At 36.9% G+C, this 17,443-nt stretch overlaps 1 pseudogene; it reads right to left on the bottom strand.

The window, feature by feature from the left end:
* Window positions 1–649: 649 nt before the first annotated feature.
* LOC106006753 lies at window positions 650–12,386 on the bottom strand (annotated as a pseudogene).
* Between the last annotated feature and the right edge of the window lie 5,057 nt (window positions 12,387–17,443).

Here is a 17,443-nt window from a genome sequence, read left to right as displayed (position 1 = left end):
TTAGAAAGAACTTGGGCCTAATTTAGTCAAAATTTCCACCTATACATTGTTAACAATTATAATAATAAGAGTTAAATGATTGACATGGACTATGTATCATCTTAACAATACTCAAGGTTAATATTATTCAATTTTATATACGAATAGATGTAGCTGAGAGAACTAAACAACTTCTCCAAGATGACCTGGGTGGAAGTCACTAAGCCAGTGTGTGAATTCAATACTATTTGAATCCAAAGTCCATTGTCTATCAGTTAGATGGAGTTTCTTCAACATAGCCCCTAAATTCTTGGACATTTTTTGGAAATGTAGAATTTTGGTGATGCAGAGACCATTACGTGGCAATTGTATATGTTTTTTAATGTCATTGTTAGAAAGAACTTCCATACTGAGTCAGATTTTATCATGTGTTTTGCCCTTTATAGCCACATTTTAACATGTCAGTTCCTCAAACACTTGAAGCTAGCCATTTTTTTGGTATTGTTGACTTATTTTCTTTGTTGAATTAAAATTATACCATGTATCAAATAATAATGTGTATACAGAAGGATTTAATGCATCCTGATACATATAATTATCTTTGAAAAGTCAGGATGCAAGTTATGATTATGAACATAAAATTTATATTAAAATATTCTACATAAGTGATTTATTTGGCTGTTTTAGTTCAAAGTCATTGAGAATCTAATGATTACTCTCCTTCACTTTATGGGTCTTCAAAATCACTTGGCCAAATATATGTAATAGGAAATGAAATTTCATTTGTATATAATTTCCATTTGCCCTGATTTGGTTGAGACACATTTTCTTAACTTCTATATTTGAGAACACTGAAGAGTTCATTGTTTCAATTATTTTCTTTGTTTTTGGTTGAAGAATTATTGGAAAATGTTCTAAGAAGTCTCCAAATTTCTGTAGCATTCTTTCTTTTTATTTAGAGGCCTAATTTATACTAACTACGGATGCTTGACTCCATAAAGAAGATGACAGATGTGTGCAAGCCTTTTGCTCCTTCTTGACAGAAGAATTTCTATGCTCAAAAATAGGGGATTTCAAATTAGTTCTGGATATAGCATTTTTCTTACTTTCACTTTTCACCCAGTCCTGGCAGAGAGCCTCTGGTGTATGGTTAATGCTATTTCTGCTCTTCACCATCTTAGAAATATACTACTTTACTCCATTTCATTAGTCTTCCTCTTCTGGGTGTTGGAAAACGTAACCATCTGTCACTGGTGAAATAAATACAAGCAGGATGTTTCACTGCCATGTTGTTTGGCTATAAAGGTGTAAATTGAATCTCTAACTCAGGTTTTGGAAATTGTATAGTTTGATTATCTTCTGTTGAAACTTCACAAGAGTCAAGGACTACAGAACCTTCTTTCACTTCATTCATAGAACTTCAAAACTTGTTTGAGGTTCAGTTTTAACTCTGACAGTATCTATTGAACTCAAATGTCTATCTACAGTTTGTTCTTCTGTATCAGAAGTCTCCGATGTAATCTTTTTTAATTGTACAGTTACATTATTTTTCTGTATGTTACTGGAGATCAGTACCTTTTAGCTGTATTTCTAAAGCTGCAACAAGTTGATCTCATTCTTCTCATCATTTTTGAAGTTTACTATCTTTCTTTGTCAGTTGTGCTTTAAGTATTTCCAATTCATTTGTTGCTTTAAACAATGCTCTCTGTCTTCAGCATATTTTTTCATCTGTTTTGTCGATTTTCAGCTTCTTTTGGTTTGGGAAGCTAGCAATTTGATCCAAAGTATTTCCTTTTTTATTTTTTTTTAATGTTTTGCCATAGAAACAATTTTCAGATACCCTCCCTCTTGATTGTTTTTACTCATGCTCTTTGGCTAGCTATCATTCGTAAGTTCCAACAAATATTTCAAAAGTTTGACTCTAGTATTATCTGCCCAGACAACAACAGAATGCCCTTCTTTCTTGCTGCTTTAGAAACTAGGGTCTCTAAATACGGTCTAAGATTTACTAGCTTTTTAATGTAGTCTCATACCTCCTTTTACAGATTCTTTTATAAGAACTATTCTTTCATCATTGTGTCTATATCGTTAATATTTGTAGGTCTTTGCACTTACCCACATTAAAATTTAAATTATTACTTTTAACCAAATGGTAAAGTCTATCAAGATATTTAATATTATATATTCTATCTTTTTCAATGCATAATTTCAGTAAGTGCAATTTTGGCTAATTTGTATGGAGTTTAATTTCAGACATTGAATATGAAACAGTGGAGCAACATACTAATAGAAAAACAGTGAAAGTGATGGAAAAGAAATAGAGTTTTAGGAATAATTTGTACTGAAGACTTAGTCATAATCATTAGGGGTGACATTATTATGAGAAAGACCATAAACACTGAGAATATAAAGGACTGATCTTTGGGAAACAATTGCATTTAAACATGGGAAGAGCCCACTTCAGGTAGGAAAGAGAAAGAGCAAATTCTTTAAGGGTGGGAATCAGCACTGATCTGCAACATGGTAAGGCTTCACTGACCATTTTTAGAAATGGAATTAGTACAAGAGGCAAAGAAGGAGGGGTTAGAGAAGAGAGAAAAGAAAAAAGAAATAGTACAGCATTATAAAAGAGTACCATCACACTGACGAAAGTGTAGCCAGATCAAAGAGAATGAGAAGTGAGAAGAGACTACTAGATTTGGCAGTCATAAAAATGGTCGCCAGTGATAGCAGAGGTGGTAGTTCTGGCCCAACGTTTGGGACAGAAGTCAGATTGTGAGGTGTGAAGCAGTGACTTGGTGATAAGAATGCAGACGCTGAGTACAGATTACTTTTTCCAGTGGTGCTTTCACAGAGGTATAGGGTGGTGGTTCTATTGAACAGGTAGAACTCAGTGTTTTTGTAGTTAGAGAAGGTTCACCGGCAGATGACAGATAATCCTGGGAAAAGAGGGAATAATTAAAAGCACATGATCTTGGGTAAAGCAACCAGATTTTATAAAGAACTGAGCAGAGTTTATGCATTTTGTTAAGAAAGATGAACATGTTTTCCACAAACTGAGTCACCAGGGAAAGTAAGTAGGCTGGGTTATGATTCTGTGTAACACTGATCGAGTTTACATCAGAGAGGTACAAGAGTGATTAAACTCAGTTCAGGAGGACTTCTGTAGCTCAATAGTAAAGCAGTAAGGATGAGAGTGTAGATGGTTGGCTCAAAGCATGTTGAAATTGCACTGGGGAACATATTAATTTCCTAGGGCTGTCATGACCAAGTATCACAGACTGGAGGGCTGAAACAACAGACATTTATTTTCTCACAGGCTGGAGGCAGGAAGTCCAAGATCATGGTCTTGCTGGGTTTGGTTTCTTCTGAGGTCTCATTCCTTGCATTATAGATGGTTGTATTTTCTGCCTTTATGTGATTTTTTTCCCATCTATGCTTGTCTGCTTCCTAATCCAGTCTCCTTATAAAAACACCAGTCATTTTGCATTAGTGCCACCCCGCTCCATAACCTCATTTTACCTTAATACCTCTTTAAAGGCCCTATCTCCAAGTAAAGTGATATTTTGAGATACTAGGGGTTACGACTTCAACGTATGAATTTTGGGATGGGGAAGAGGAGTAGAGGGATGCAATTCAGCTTATAACAGGAAAATGTAATGAACAACAAATCAAAGAATCCCATGTATTTCCTTATAGTTGAATATGTTGTAACTAGTAGAACTTCTTGAAATTCCGTGTGGGGTAAGCAGAATTATGGCCCACAAAGATGCCTATATCATAATACCTGGAAATGGAAATATGTTACTTTATACGACAAAAAGAATTTTCAGATGTGATTTAGTTAAGAATTCTGAGATGACAAGATTATTTTAGATAATCCACATGGGCCTAATGTAATCCCATTGGCCCTTAAAAGTGGAGAACTTCTCCCCACTGTGTTTAGGACTAAAGGGGCATGTGATTCTGGAGTAAGGTCAGAGATACAAAACTGTTGGCTCTGAAGATGAAGGGAGGAAGCCAGAAGCCAAGAAATGCAGGTTTTCTAGAAGCTAAAAGAAGCAAAGAAATAGATGATCTCATAGAGCCTTGAGAAGGAAAGCAGCCTTTCAACACCCTGATTTTAGCCCAGTGAGATCTGTGTCGAAACTTCTGACCATCAGAACTATAACAGAATACATTCATTTTAAGTCACTAAGTTTGTGGTGCTTTCTTACAACAGAAATGAAAAAGTACCATGGTGAAGTTCTGTTTAAAAGACTGATTCAGTAGGTCTGGAATGGGGCCTAGAAATATGCAATACTGAGCAGTTCCCAGGGGCTGCCAGTGCTGCTAGACTGGGGAGCAGACTTTGGGTAGTAAGGCTTCCGAGATCATCAGATCTCTTCATCGGATCCGCTCATCTCAGAGATAAAGGCATTGAAGATTAAGAACTTACGGATACTGGCTGATCTGTCTCCAACTCTCAGCTCACTACACTGTAATAGTTAAAAAAAAAAAAAAAAAAGAAAAAGAAAAAGAAAAAGGAGCCCATCAGAGAAGAGCAGGCAAGATGTCCAGAATTAGGAAAATTTGGCTCCACCGCCTTCGTGTGTTTATGGTGCCTATGAAGTGTCCTAGTTGACATTTAGCTGATACAAATTGTTAATTAGCAACACCTTCATAAACTAACAGCTGTTTGCTATGTGCTACAGGATTATAGCCCTCTTGGGTCCTAGGAGTATCTAACATCCTCGGTGTCAGCAAGTTCAAGAGAAAAATTTCAGGGCATTTTGTTGTGACAATTTAGCAGGAGGAGCTGTAGATCATCTGTAAACTCAGAACTGTAAACATGGAGGGAGTGTTTCCAGTGACCTGAAGGGCATATTCTGTGTTTATCTTGTTGCCCCCGGCACTCTAATTATGTGAGAGCAGGACAGAAAGCCCGCTGATCTTCTGGCAAAAGGCTTTGAAGAAAACTGTAAGGCTTATTAAAGAAGATAAAGAGCTGGCAGACTGGATGAACAGCCAAGGTGAAAATCAGAGAGGAAAAGATTCTAAGAATGTAGCAGGGACTTGTAAGGAGAGGCTCCTGAGCAGAACACGACCAGGAGGAATGAGGAGAAACTGCAACCAGAGCTATGTGGCAACCTCCTACTCTGCGGAACAGAGAGGAAGTTTCACGGGCACCAGAGCGAGGGTTCCCAAACAGCTTCCTACTGAGCACCACACGGGCTACCTGCTAAAGCACACGCCTCCGACCCCACCCCAGAGGTTCTTTTCAACTTTTTATAATGGAAAATTCAAACGTAACAGAGGTAGGGGGTGTAGGAGGGCTCACCCGCCCATCCTCACCACACAGCCCACCTTGCTTCCTCTATGCCACTGGCTTCATGGCCTCCCTTCCCATCTTTCCTTCTCCACTGGACTATATTGGAGATGATCCCAGGCATCAGGGAAAAGCGTTTCAGGTAGAGAGAAGAGTAAGCACGAAACCCCAGGGCAGGGGGTGCTGCTGTGTTTTAGCAACACTGAGGAGGTCTGTGTAGGTGGGATGGAGGGAATGAGGGGGCAGCTGAGAGGGGAAGAAATCAGACATAACAGGACAAACAGACGTGATAGACACCCTGTGCAGATTCTTGCAGCTCATTGCAACAGTTTTGGCTTAGCAATTATGGAAGGCTAAAACTGAAAAGGCAAAGGGGATAAAACAGTATTACTGGAGCCCACAGGAACTGCCTGGTAGCAGCTATAGTCCTAAGGAGTCAAGAATGCAGCTATAGCCAAGAACTTCTTTCCAAATTTGTGAGACAGTAGGAGAATTAGTACTCTGATCCCCATGGTAATCGGAATCAGTGTCTCTGATGAATAGAGTAACCTCCATCTCTGCCTCTTGATTCAGTGATAGGTGAAGTCTTCACTGGCAGAGGGCTGTCCTAGCTTCCAGTTACCTGGAGCATGACTACCTTTCTTATTGGAAGCACTTCTCCCTTGCTAACTAGGTCCTTCAAATCACCAAGTCCAAGGCTGTGGGGGCAGACACCAAAAATTCCTTGGGTGCATTATTAAGTGTAATAGTGAGAGGGATCCCTTCCATTCCCACTCACTGGCTCTTGAACCTATATAATCTGGTAATGGAGGGAATGGCATTACTTAGTTCCAGTTTCACCAATGCAATAAGGCACTCATTTTTTCTTGGCTCCTATTCTATAGGAGACTGGGCAGAAATGTGGGGAGAAAGGGGTAGAATATGGTTCTTGGTTTGGTTCCCATGACCTGTTACGCTGATCACTCTCTGTGTGGTTAAGTATGCATATGGTGTTCTCCCTTGGAAAAGGAAAACAGAAAATTTTAGGGCAATCCAGTTTCTATCTTCACGAGGCTGTTTCCTGAAAAGCCCACTTTCCTTGTGTGTTTTGGTTAACAGTTTAGACTTTTCTGTTAAAAAGGCTCTGAAATGAGTCAGAGCCTGGCATTAATTAAATTAACCTAAAGGCCACACTGTACTCCAGGCCAGAGGTTTTCCATCAGAAGAATTTTGTTCTCTAGGGACTATTTGGCGATATGTAGAGACATTTTTAGTAGTCACAACTGGGGGATGGGGGAGATAGAGCTACAAACATCTAGTGGCTACAGGCCAGGGATCCTGCTAAACATTTTACAATGCATGGGGCATTCCCTGAAAAAGAATTATCTGTTCAAAATGTCAATAGCACTGAGGATGAGAAAACCTTCCCCAGGCTGAAGAATTCACCATTTATTTGATTTCTTTTTTTAAACCTTGCTTAGTCATGTTGTCCAATATAATTCATCTGAGACTAGGCAATGAGCCTCAATGATAGAATAAAATTTATGTAAGTAAGTTAATGCCAACAATATACATCTGCTTTGAGTTTGAACACTATAACTCCTCCTATTACTGTATTTTCAGGGAGAAACTAAAGACCCAAATTAAATCCTTTAATCATTTATAGTCAAACTTTCAGAAATTAAAGGTCATGGTATTTTTTTGCTCTGCTTCTGCCAGAGAAGTCTCAGTCAGATGCACGTGTACGTTTGGAGTCTTTTTTTGTGGCTGAAACCTCAAGCATCCTTCATTGAGTATATAGTTCTTTTTGTTCATTAGCTGAAATTAGTTGCATTAATCTACCTCACACTTCCCATGTGCTCTCTTTGTAAATGCTCTGGGCAGTTAATAGAGCCCATAAGCCTATCACAGTTGCAGCCCAACACCCATACACATCAGCAAATCTCCAGTATCCAAATAATGGTAAAGTAGTCTTTAGTCTCTAAGTGTTCTTAGAGACATCCAAGGATTCCCAGTGGACACAACCACTAGTTTCTAAGTGAAAGCAAGTTTATAAACTGAAAAAATCTTTTTTATTTCATTCTTAGCACTTGTTTCTGGTTAGTTTATGCCAGTTGTCCAAAACCATCCACCTGTGACTTGAAATTTGATAGGGAAGCACTTCCCATGAAGATGCTTACTATGACCGTGTATTTGTCATGAGGAAACAATTCCCTGATCCAACTGCCATCTATGTTAGAGTGGTCTGTGAGAAGAGGCACCTGGGTGGCTCCATTGGTGAAGCTTCCAACTCTTGATTTCAGCTCAAGTCATGATCTTAGGGTTGTAGGAACGAGCCTGAGTCAGGCTCTGTCCTGAGTGCACAGTCTGCTTGGGATTCTCTCTCTCTGCCCCTCTTCTGACTCATGCTCTCTCTAAATGAATGAATGAATGAATGAATGAATGAACGAATGATTAAATGACTGAATAAATAAATAAATAACATCTTTTGAGTGGTCTGTGAGGACAGTTAGACTCACCAAGGAAACTGGGTGCCATCCTGACCCACCAGACTCTTCAATCTTGCACATTTAAAAGTTTTCATTTCCGGTTCTTCTTTCAAGTCTTGTATCCCTGGCCTTCTGAATCAAAGATTCAAGTGTGTGGTGGCACAGTGTCCACACACAGTGTCTGTGGAGCAGATGGCCACCTCTCCTCTGTACCACATTTCCTACGCAGGCGTTCTCCGTGTCACACTCGCCTCTAGTTTCTGTATGTCTCCTTGCCATCTGCTGCTATCACCGACACGTCTGGAAATCCTCGGTCTTCTGTTGCACACCTTCCCAGACAGGCTTCTCTTGCAGCACCTGCCAATACACAAAGTGTTTGTGTCTCTGCGGTGCCAAACGCATCATCTGCATTTTGTGATGAGTTTCTTTCCTTTTATATTTCAACATTTGACATTTTTTTTTTCAGAAACTTGATATTATATTTGTTCTTAGTTCATAAATAATATTATATTACTTTTTGGAGTGTTTTGATTCTGAAAAAACTTTGGAAAACTTTGCTTATGAGTTTTCTACTGCCTGTATTTTATCTTTTTTTGTCTTTAGGGCAAATGATACATTTTGACAAGCCCTTGATATAAAATCTTATTTTGTTGGCTTAGAACATATATGAAAATTTTCAGCTTGTTAAGGCTCAGATTTCTCTGTTATTGTGTTCTTTCAGCTCTGTCTCCCCTGGGATATTGCAGATATGCCATTTAAAAGTATAAGCTAAAAACAGAAGATTGATGTTGGTTGGGGCAGTGTTCTGAATGTCAGATTAAATTCATCGCATGAATTTACTGGAATTAACCCTTGCCATGGACACATGATAAGAAGGATACAAATAAGGAATGGTCAAGAGTGATATTTGTTGTAACTAATATTTTCTAGGAACAGTACTACCTTGTAGTTTTGGCATATTTGTGTAGGTAGAGGAAGGCATAGCAGTTAAAATAGGAATAGAGAATTGTATAGTTATTATTAATACTATCCATATTATTTTAGTGTCCCTCTGAAAACGATTAGTGAGAATCTCTTATGTTTCTCTTTATTCAACAACTTCTTGGGTCTTCTGAATATCTCTTGATTTGGGAGCAATGTTCACTGCTAAGACAGTAGGGCATGGGTAATCTACTGAGGATGAGATCATTTTATAAATGCCCTCTTTAAGGTCTGATTTGGTTGTCTTTATTTTTTCCTTCTTTTCTAGTAGAATACATATTGTTATTTGCTTAAAATTCTCACTCAAGTAAATAGCATATGAAAGATGTATCATGCTTTATAGTTAGGTATACTCATATATGAGAAGATATTTTGAACAAAATAAAAAAGAGAACAGTTTTCATTGTAAAGCTCAAGGTGTAGACATCTCCTTGAAGCTCTTACAAAAATAACTTTCAATCAGCATGAAATAAATCATGCTTTCATAATAAAGTATATGATTCTTGCCAAAATAAGTATTTTAGTTTACCTAAACTTCTCCTTTATAAATACATATGTATTTCTGAGTCTTTTTAATATATGGAAAATAACTAAACCTCTTTTCTTTTTAGAACCTCCTAATAGGGTCTAAAATGTTTCTTTTCTAGCACATTCTTTTGTATAATGACTCTCTCTCTCTTTCTCTCTCTCTTTTTAACTAATTTGAGTGTATGAGCCAATAAATGCTTAATTTAAATGTAAGGACATTTGAATTGCTACAGTTCTAGAGATTTTGTTAAGTAGAGATTTTTCTAGCTTAAGCTAATGAAACAAGGACAAATTGAATTTTTTTCAGAAAAACAGGAAAAAAAAAAAACAACACAAGTGACAAAGTAATTATACCAGAACACACACACACACACAGACCAAACCCCTCCACACAACTAAAACTTTTGTTAATGGATCTTCCACTGATCTTATCCTGCAGTTATGTTTTGAGAATCTCTTGTACAAGGTATCTATTTGTTTGGGTTTTTTACAGTGCTAAAAAAAGTATTTAATGGAGAGAAAAATTGCTACTAAAAACCAATTCTAAATGAGACATGAACTAAAACTCTTTTAATTAGGGTATGCTTGAAACTTTCATACCCCCCCCCTCCAACATCAGTCAGTGTGAGAGCACCAAAGCCTCATAGCTGGGCTCAGGAAATTAGAAGAATGACCACAAATAAATAAATGATTTATGATTTAAGCAAGTTTTAAAGTGTTTTTAATTGTTGAGACAATAATAGATATAGGTAATTTAAAATTTATAGGTGCTTGTGGTACTGGACAGAGATGAGGGTTTATGGAAATTTCACTGCAAGCGGTGCTGGATTGCATCCTGAGACTCTGAAGGTCCCACTAATACTGTCCGTGGGAGGGGGTCTGGAGTCAAGAGTCAAGTCCTCATTCCAGCCAAAGGTTCAATCTGGAGAGACTGGACCCCCAAAAAAACAACTGGACATGGCAGAACGGGGTGAATCAAAGGCGTGTAGCTCAAACAAGGGGCTCCTGGCAGTATTCTATGAGACTTAGCTGTTGGTGTTTTATGACAAGTGACTCCCCTTTGGTGATGAGGAAGCCAGTTGTTAAGATACTGTGATGATTCCTTATAAACCCGAGTTTGCAATATAGCATGTTCCGTTTTATCTATATAGTATATACCCATAGAATGATTTAAAAGAAATTTGCATTAGTTGCCAACACTTAACACCAAACATAATTTTACTACATATGTCGACTTAGAGCATTTCTGAAAACATCAGAAATCTAGCATTATGCACCTGGCTGCCATACACAGTGTGGATCATGGGCACTACTCTTGCAATGGGCGTGCACCCTTCAATCTGCACAGTCCCTGCCAGTCTCCACTGTCCTAAGCCCATGGGTGGGAGGCAGTTGCCTTTTACCATCATACTCATTTTGTTGTTTTGCTTACAGTAGAATTAAGGCAAAACTGAGATATTTCTTTTCTTTTTTAAAAGATTTTATTTATTTATTTATTTGATGCAGGGGGAGAGTGAGAGTGTACAAGTAGGGGGAGCAGCAGACAGAGGGAGAGGGAGAAGCAGGCTCCTGCTGAGAAGGGAGCCCAACATGGAACTCCATCCCAGGACCCTGAGATCATGACCTGAGCCAAAGGCAGATGCTTAACCAAATGAGCCACCCAGGCTCTCAAAACTGAGATATTTCTTAAATCCATTCTGTAGTTCTTTATTTCAGATTTTTTTTTAATTTTAAAAGTCTTGTATTATAAAACATTTCAAACATGTAGGAAAGTGGACAGTATAATTAAATAATACTCCATGACCCTATTTCAAGGCTTTAACTGTCATTACTTAAGTCCAATCTTGTTTCATCTATATCTGCCACCCACTTCCCTCCACTGTGTTATTTAAAAAAAGAAATCCCTGACCCCCTATGATTTTCTCTGTTTTTTAGCACATAACAATAAAATATAGGAACACTTATATAAGATAATCAAGTAATCATAGTATAGTCACACAGAAACTTTAGCAGTAAGCATTTATATATAAATTATTCAGTGTGTTAAAATTTCCAATTGGCACACTTTGTTTAAATCAGGATTAAAATAAGGTCTACATGATGTAATTGATTGCTATCTTTAAAATAATTTCTAATTTATAGCCTCTCCCATCTCCATATCTGTTTTTCTCTCTCTCAATCCCTCTTCCTCTGTCTCATTCTTCTATTTTTTGTTCAATAAACCTAGTTGATTGTTTTGTAATATTTGTCACAGAAATTTGCTGATTTACTATGATAAAATTTAGCATGTTCCTCTATTGTCTGTATTTCTTGTAAACTGGCTTAAAATTTTTTTTGGAAATACGGGCACCTGGGTGGCTCAGTGGGTTAAAGCCTCTGTCTTCAGCTCAGGTCATGATCCCAGGGTCCTGGGATGGAGCCCCGCATTGGGCTCTCTGCTCAGCGGTGAGCCTGCTTCCTCCTCTCTCTCTGTCTGCCTCTCTGCCTACTTGTGATCTCTGTCAAATAAATAAAATCTTAAAAAAAAATTTTGGAAATAATATTTCATCGGTAGTGGTATATTCTATCAAGAGGCACAAAATCTCAGGTTCTCTCTCTCATTGGTATGTGTTCAGTGCCAGGAGGCATCAACTCAATAAAGATTGCAAAATGTTGATAGTCTAATTAAACTATTCTGTTTTCATTCAATACATGAAATCCCTCTAATAAGAAAAACATCTTCTTGTCTATTATTTGTTTATGTAGTGGTACAGTTCTTACAGGAAAGGCTGAATAAATGCTTGATTCTTTTCCTCTATTTATGAGTTTCTCAAAATAATTAGCACCCCCATTTGAGACTAATTTGTAGTTTTTAGTATTATGAGCTCATGTAATTAAACATATTTCTTATGTTTCAATCCGTAGAGGTTATTGTCTTTACTAAGGTTTATAATTTTTTGTCTGTTGCTTAATTTGACTTCACCCTAGTGAACTTTCAAAAATTCTTTTGTTACCTGTTGGACAAACTGTCCCAATCTCATCATGTACATTTTCCCAGACATAGAATCTGCCATTTCAGGAATCCTGGCTCCTTTGAGTGAGGAATGGTATTTAAAGGATGTAACCTGGATGTTGGTAGCCATGCTCTACCAAACTGAGAAAGTTAAAGACAGCTTAGAGAACTATGTGTTACTTTTCTTTTTTTCTTAAACGTGGTTCACTTTACTTAGTTACAATCCCTTTCTGGGCTTCATTAGCACTTTAGTTTGTAACTCCTGCTCCAAACCAGTTCTAAACCATCAACATACTGTTCTACATGCGGAAGTATTCTACAACAGGGTAAAAGGTAAAGAGCTGAATTACTTTACAATGAGAGAAAGAAAATGAGGAGCTAATAGCAGACAATTACAAGTGATTTTACTTACAAACATCAGTATGAACTTCTACTTATAAATAACAGAACCCTGTAGACACAGTTTCCTCACTTGTGAAGTAAAAACCATGCCATTGATGTCTGGGACTAATTGCTTTATTTACTCTGAATTTTAGAGGATCTTTCTTTTGAGGTTATCCATGTGGCAACATCCTATCAAGCTGGTAAAACTAAAGTGATGCTGTATTTAACTGACATTTTCAATTACAGGAGAGGAAGACAAAAAGGATAGTTAAGATTTATTGTCTACAGTATACTAGAGGTTTTCAAATACATTATTTCATTCTCATAGTCATTATCTAAGGTGGTATTTTCTCCATTTTATTTTTACTAATATGTATAAAATCTGGAACTTCCAAATTTACAGAAAAAAAATCTCCAAATATTTTTCACTATAAAATTTTGAGAACCCAAAGGTAAGAAAAGAAATGTAAAAATGGTGGCAAAAATGTTTTCTTAGTTGTCAAAGTGAGTATCACAGAATTTCTGGATTCATTTTGAGTTGGGAAATGCAATCCAGGAAACTGACTTTCATTTGTTCCCAAGAAAATACATTATCCAAAAGAGAAGTATATGCTTATGGATACTGTTAGCCAAGAGAGGCCAGGCGTTGCAGAATAACATAAAGGTTTGCTGGTCACTCACAATGGCTTATCTAAGATAGGTCAACAGGAGGCAAGGAGGGGAGAAGATTTTTTCTATACAGTTGCCAGTGGACTAGGTCTCACCGCTTGTAGCTATATCATTTGGAACAAGTGACACGTGAGGTGCTGGCAGAAGGGGAAAAGAGACTGAAGAACTAACGCATACAATTAAATGGCTATGGTAGAAATGACTTCTCACTGAAGCTCACAGACCACTGGCCAGAATTATTCTGAGGAGGACATTTGTAGGAAGTATGTTTATTAGAAAGTGCTCTTAGAAACACCTGTGAGAGAGTGAAAAAAGCAGGTTTGGACAGAGTGAGAACCTGAACTGTGCTATAACGGAAAAAGAGATGAAACGATGTTTTAGGGAGCTCTGGAGCCATCTCAGCTCCAGCTTCTGGGTTGTCCCAAACTCCTGGCCTTTGGACACTAGCATCCAGTCATTAGATGCAGTCTGCCTTCAGCTTTAAATTTAATGGGGATGTACTTTGTCCCCTACTGCATTTCTAACTATAAAACTCATTTAATTGGCTAAATCATATTAGCCTTAGTGTATCATAGTAATCTAATCTATTTCAAAACTGATATTTGTCTTCTCAGTGAGAAATTGGAGAGTTATAATCATATTTGCTTTAAGCCACTAAGGAATAGGACAAAAACTCTTCATTAAAATTTTCCCAATAGATATGCTGAGGAAGGGACTTTTTATTTTTACGATCATTAGGATTTTGAATAATAGTCTCACTCTCTAGAGAAAGATCAATGATTCTGTTATTTCTGATCTTAGAAATTCCAACTTTGCCAGAAAACTACTGGTCTTAAAATAACAGAGAAATTGTTATCATCTAATACAATGTCAGTATTTGTCTTTCTACTTTCATTTCTGGGGTGTGCTGAATATTAGTATTAAGAAGTATGTTATCATAGTAGACGTTTAAAAAGAGAAACAGAAAATGCCACAAATCTAGCAAAAATATATATTTTTTAAAGATTTTATTTTTGCAAAGGAGAGCGAGCGAGCGAGCGCTGCGCGTGCGTGAGTGAGCGCCGGGGGTGGGGCTTGGGGGCGTGTGGGGGGGGGGGTTGGCGGGGTGGGGGTGTGTGTGGCAGGGAGGAGCAGAGGGAGAAGCAGGCTCTCTGCAGAGCAGGGAGCCTGATGTGGGACTTGATACCAGGACCTGGGATTGTGACCTGAACCGAAGGCAGATGATTAACTCACTGAGCCACCCAGGTGGCTTAACAAAGTAATTCTTAAGATTTGGAAAAAGAGGTTTTTGGTTTTGTTGTTGTTGTTGTTGTTGTTGTGTGTGTGTGTGTGTGTGTGTGTGTGTGTGTGTTTTAACACTATTATGTATACAACGGTGAAAAAATAAAGATGAGTAGAGGGAGGAAAGAATTGTAGTTTTTAAAAAATGTGATTTAAGTCTTCATTACATATTCACTTGTCAAATAGATTATTTCATACTCTTAGGAATAGGCAGAAGAATCTTATTATAATATATATTTTGAAACATATAAAACTTTTAGGTAAATATTTTTCCAGCCAAGAGATTTGCTATAAAGTGCTCATAGTTTATTACATCATAATTCTCTTTGAAATTATTTTTTCTTTTACTATATTTGCTTTATGTGGCTGCTTCACATAAATTTTTGAACACAGTAGCAATGTATTTATATGGAGATCTGCACTGGTAATAAAGTAGCCAGCAGTCACATGTAGCTGTTTAGTATGTGAAATATGGTTACCCTGAATTGAGATGTGCTTTAAGTGGAATATATAGACTAGATTTTGAAGACTTATTATGAAAAAAGAATATAAAACTTCTCATTAATGTTTCATTGATTACATGTTGAAAGTAATATTTGAATGCATTGAGTTAAATAAGATATATTATTAACATTAATTTTACCTGTTTCTTTTTCTCATTTTTTAATGTGCCTACAGGAAATGTGAAATTATATTTGTGACTCTAATTTGTAGCTCTCATTGCATTTCTATTAGTGTGATCCAAATGATTTAGTTCTTTTCTCCAATATTTTATTATGAAAGTTTCCTAATGGAAAATAAAAAAACTAAAATAATTTTACAGTAAACATCTGTATCTTCTACAATCAACATTTTACTATGCATGTTTTATCATCTATCCTTTTCTTTCTATTCTTCACCAATCCATCTGATTTTTTGATGCATTTCAGAGTAAGTTGCATTGAATCAGAGTAAGTTGATTCTATGTTCCTCTAGATACTTTAGAAGATAGAAACCAGTTTTGGACTCTATTAAGCTGAATATTCCTTTAGCCGTGTTCTTGCTTCTTTAGATTTGACTGTGTTGGTAAACAGAGGCATAAACAGATTAAATGTATCAAATTAGATTTAATAAATCTTCTGAGTAAAAGGAACATTTAATCTCTGTTGATATTAAAGCACAGATCAAGATTACTCAACAAATATTTGGAAACCTTGTAACATTACATACTGACGTGAAAAGAGTTTCTTTCATCTTCTGAGGAAGTGGCAGAAGGACCAGGCTGTGTTCATAATTGTGAGACCATGGATGGTCATATAACCTTAAGCTTCTGCTGTCAATAGAATGTTTATCTCACAAGATTATAGTAATTAAAGGAAATACATGTAACTAATTTATTAGAAATTTTGGCACATTACCAACTTTTTTAAATTAAAAGAAAATTTAAAAAAATTTATTATTTTGGAAAGAGTGAGTAAGAGAGGGGCTGGGGAGGGGGAGAGAGAGAGGGAGAGAGACTCTCAAGCCGACTCCCTGTTAAGTGCAGAGGCTATGTGTGGCTCTATCCCAGGACCCTGAGATCACGACCCAAGCTGAAATCAGACAGTTAACTGATTGAGCCACGCAGAAACCCTGGCACATACTAACTTCTAAAAATAAGCTTAACTGGAAATACATATAAAATATCTGGAGTAGTTTGTCAGTCAGGTTGATCAGGAGATCCCCTGGCAGTGCTGGACTATCTTTAATAAGGAAAATGGACATTCTTTTTTTTTTAATTTTTTATTTTTTATAAACATCCATTTTTATCCCCAGGGGTACAGGTCTGTGAATCACGAGGTTTACACACTTCACCGCACTCACCATAGCACATACCCTCCCCAATGTCCATAACTCCACCCCCTTCTCCCAAATCCCCTCCCCCAGGCAACCCTCAGTTTGTTTTGTGAGATTAAGAGTCACTTATGGTTTGTCGCCCTCCCAATCCCATCTTGTTTTATTTATTCTTCTTCTACCCCCTTAACCCCCCATGTTTCATCTCCATTTCCTCATATCAGGGAGATCATATGATAGTTGTCTTTCTCTGATTGATTTATTTCGCTAAGCATGATACCCTCTAGTTCCATCCATGTCGAAAATGGACATTCTTATAGGTGGTTCATCATTTATAAATGATGAACAGAAAAACACATGTTATGTAATACCCTCCAAAGAAATAGACCTATGTTTCCTCCTTGTTTTACTTATAAATATCTTATAGAAATATCCTGAGACTTCTGTCAACATTTACCAGATTGAAACTCCTAAACAATTTGGATTTATGCCTGTGCTGAGATCAGAGACTTGATGAAAAAATGTGTTTACGAAATTAAATTGCTGGTGATTCACTAATAGATGATGTTTTGGTTGAAAGGCCAGCCACACAGTGAAAGAACTGAAAGAAAACAGGAGGGTTAGCTGTGTTGCTTTCCACTTTCTGTGTAGAGCTATATGGTCAACCATACTAAATATCCTGTAACATTTTTTATTATACTGAACGTTTTTTACTATTATCCAAGTAACACATTCACATAGTTTTTTAAAGTTTTAACAAATAAATAAAACCAAACATCCCCTCCTTTCATAGTTTCCTTGCTCTCACTACTATATAAAGGTAACTATTTTGTACTTTTCTATAATTTTATGGTGTTTACTTACATATTCCTAAATACTGTAGAAGGTTTGATAGCTTTTGGTGCATTCATTTTAGATATTTTACATGTTCTTTCTCTTAACGTAGATAGAACTTTTTTAGTCCCTTATCATTCCTGTATCAACCCAGTATAGTTATAATTCAATTTTTAAAATCCATAGTTAAAATTATTAATATGACTC

This window comes from Mustela putorius, unplaced genomic scaffold (assembly GCF_011764305.1).
Source record: "Mustela putorius furo isolate JIRA1106 unplaced genomic scaffold, ASM1176430v1.1 tig00003863_pilon_pilon_pilon, whole genome shotgun sequence".
Classification (NCBI taxonomy): domain Eukaryota; kingdom Metazoa; phylum Chordata; class Mammalia; order Carnivora; family Mustelidae; genus Mustela; species Mustela putorius.
This window is presented reverse-complemented; position numbering and strand designations above follow the sequence as displayed.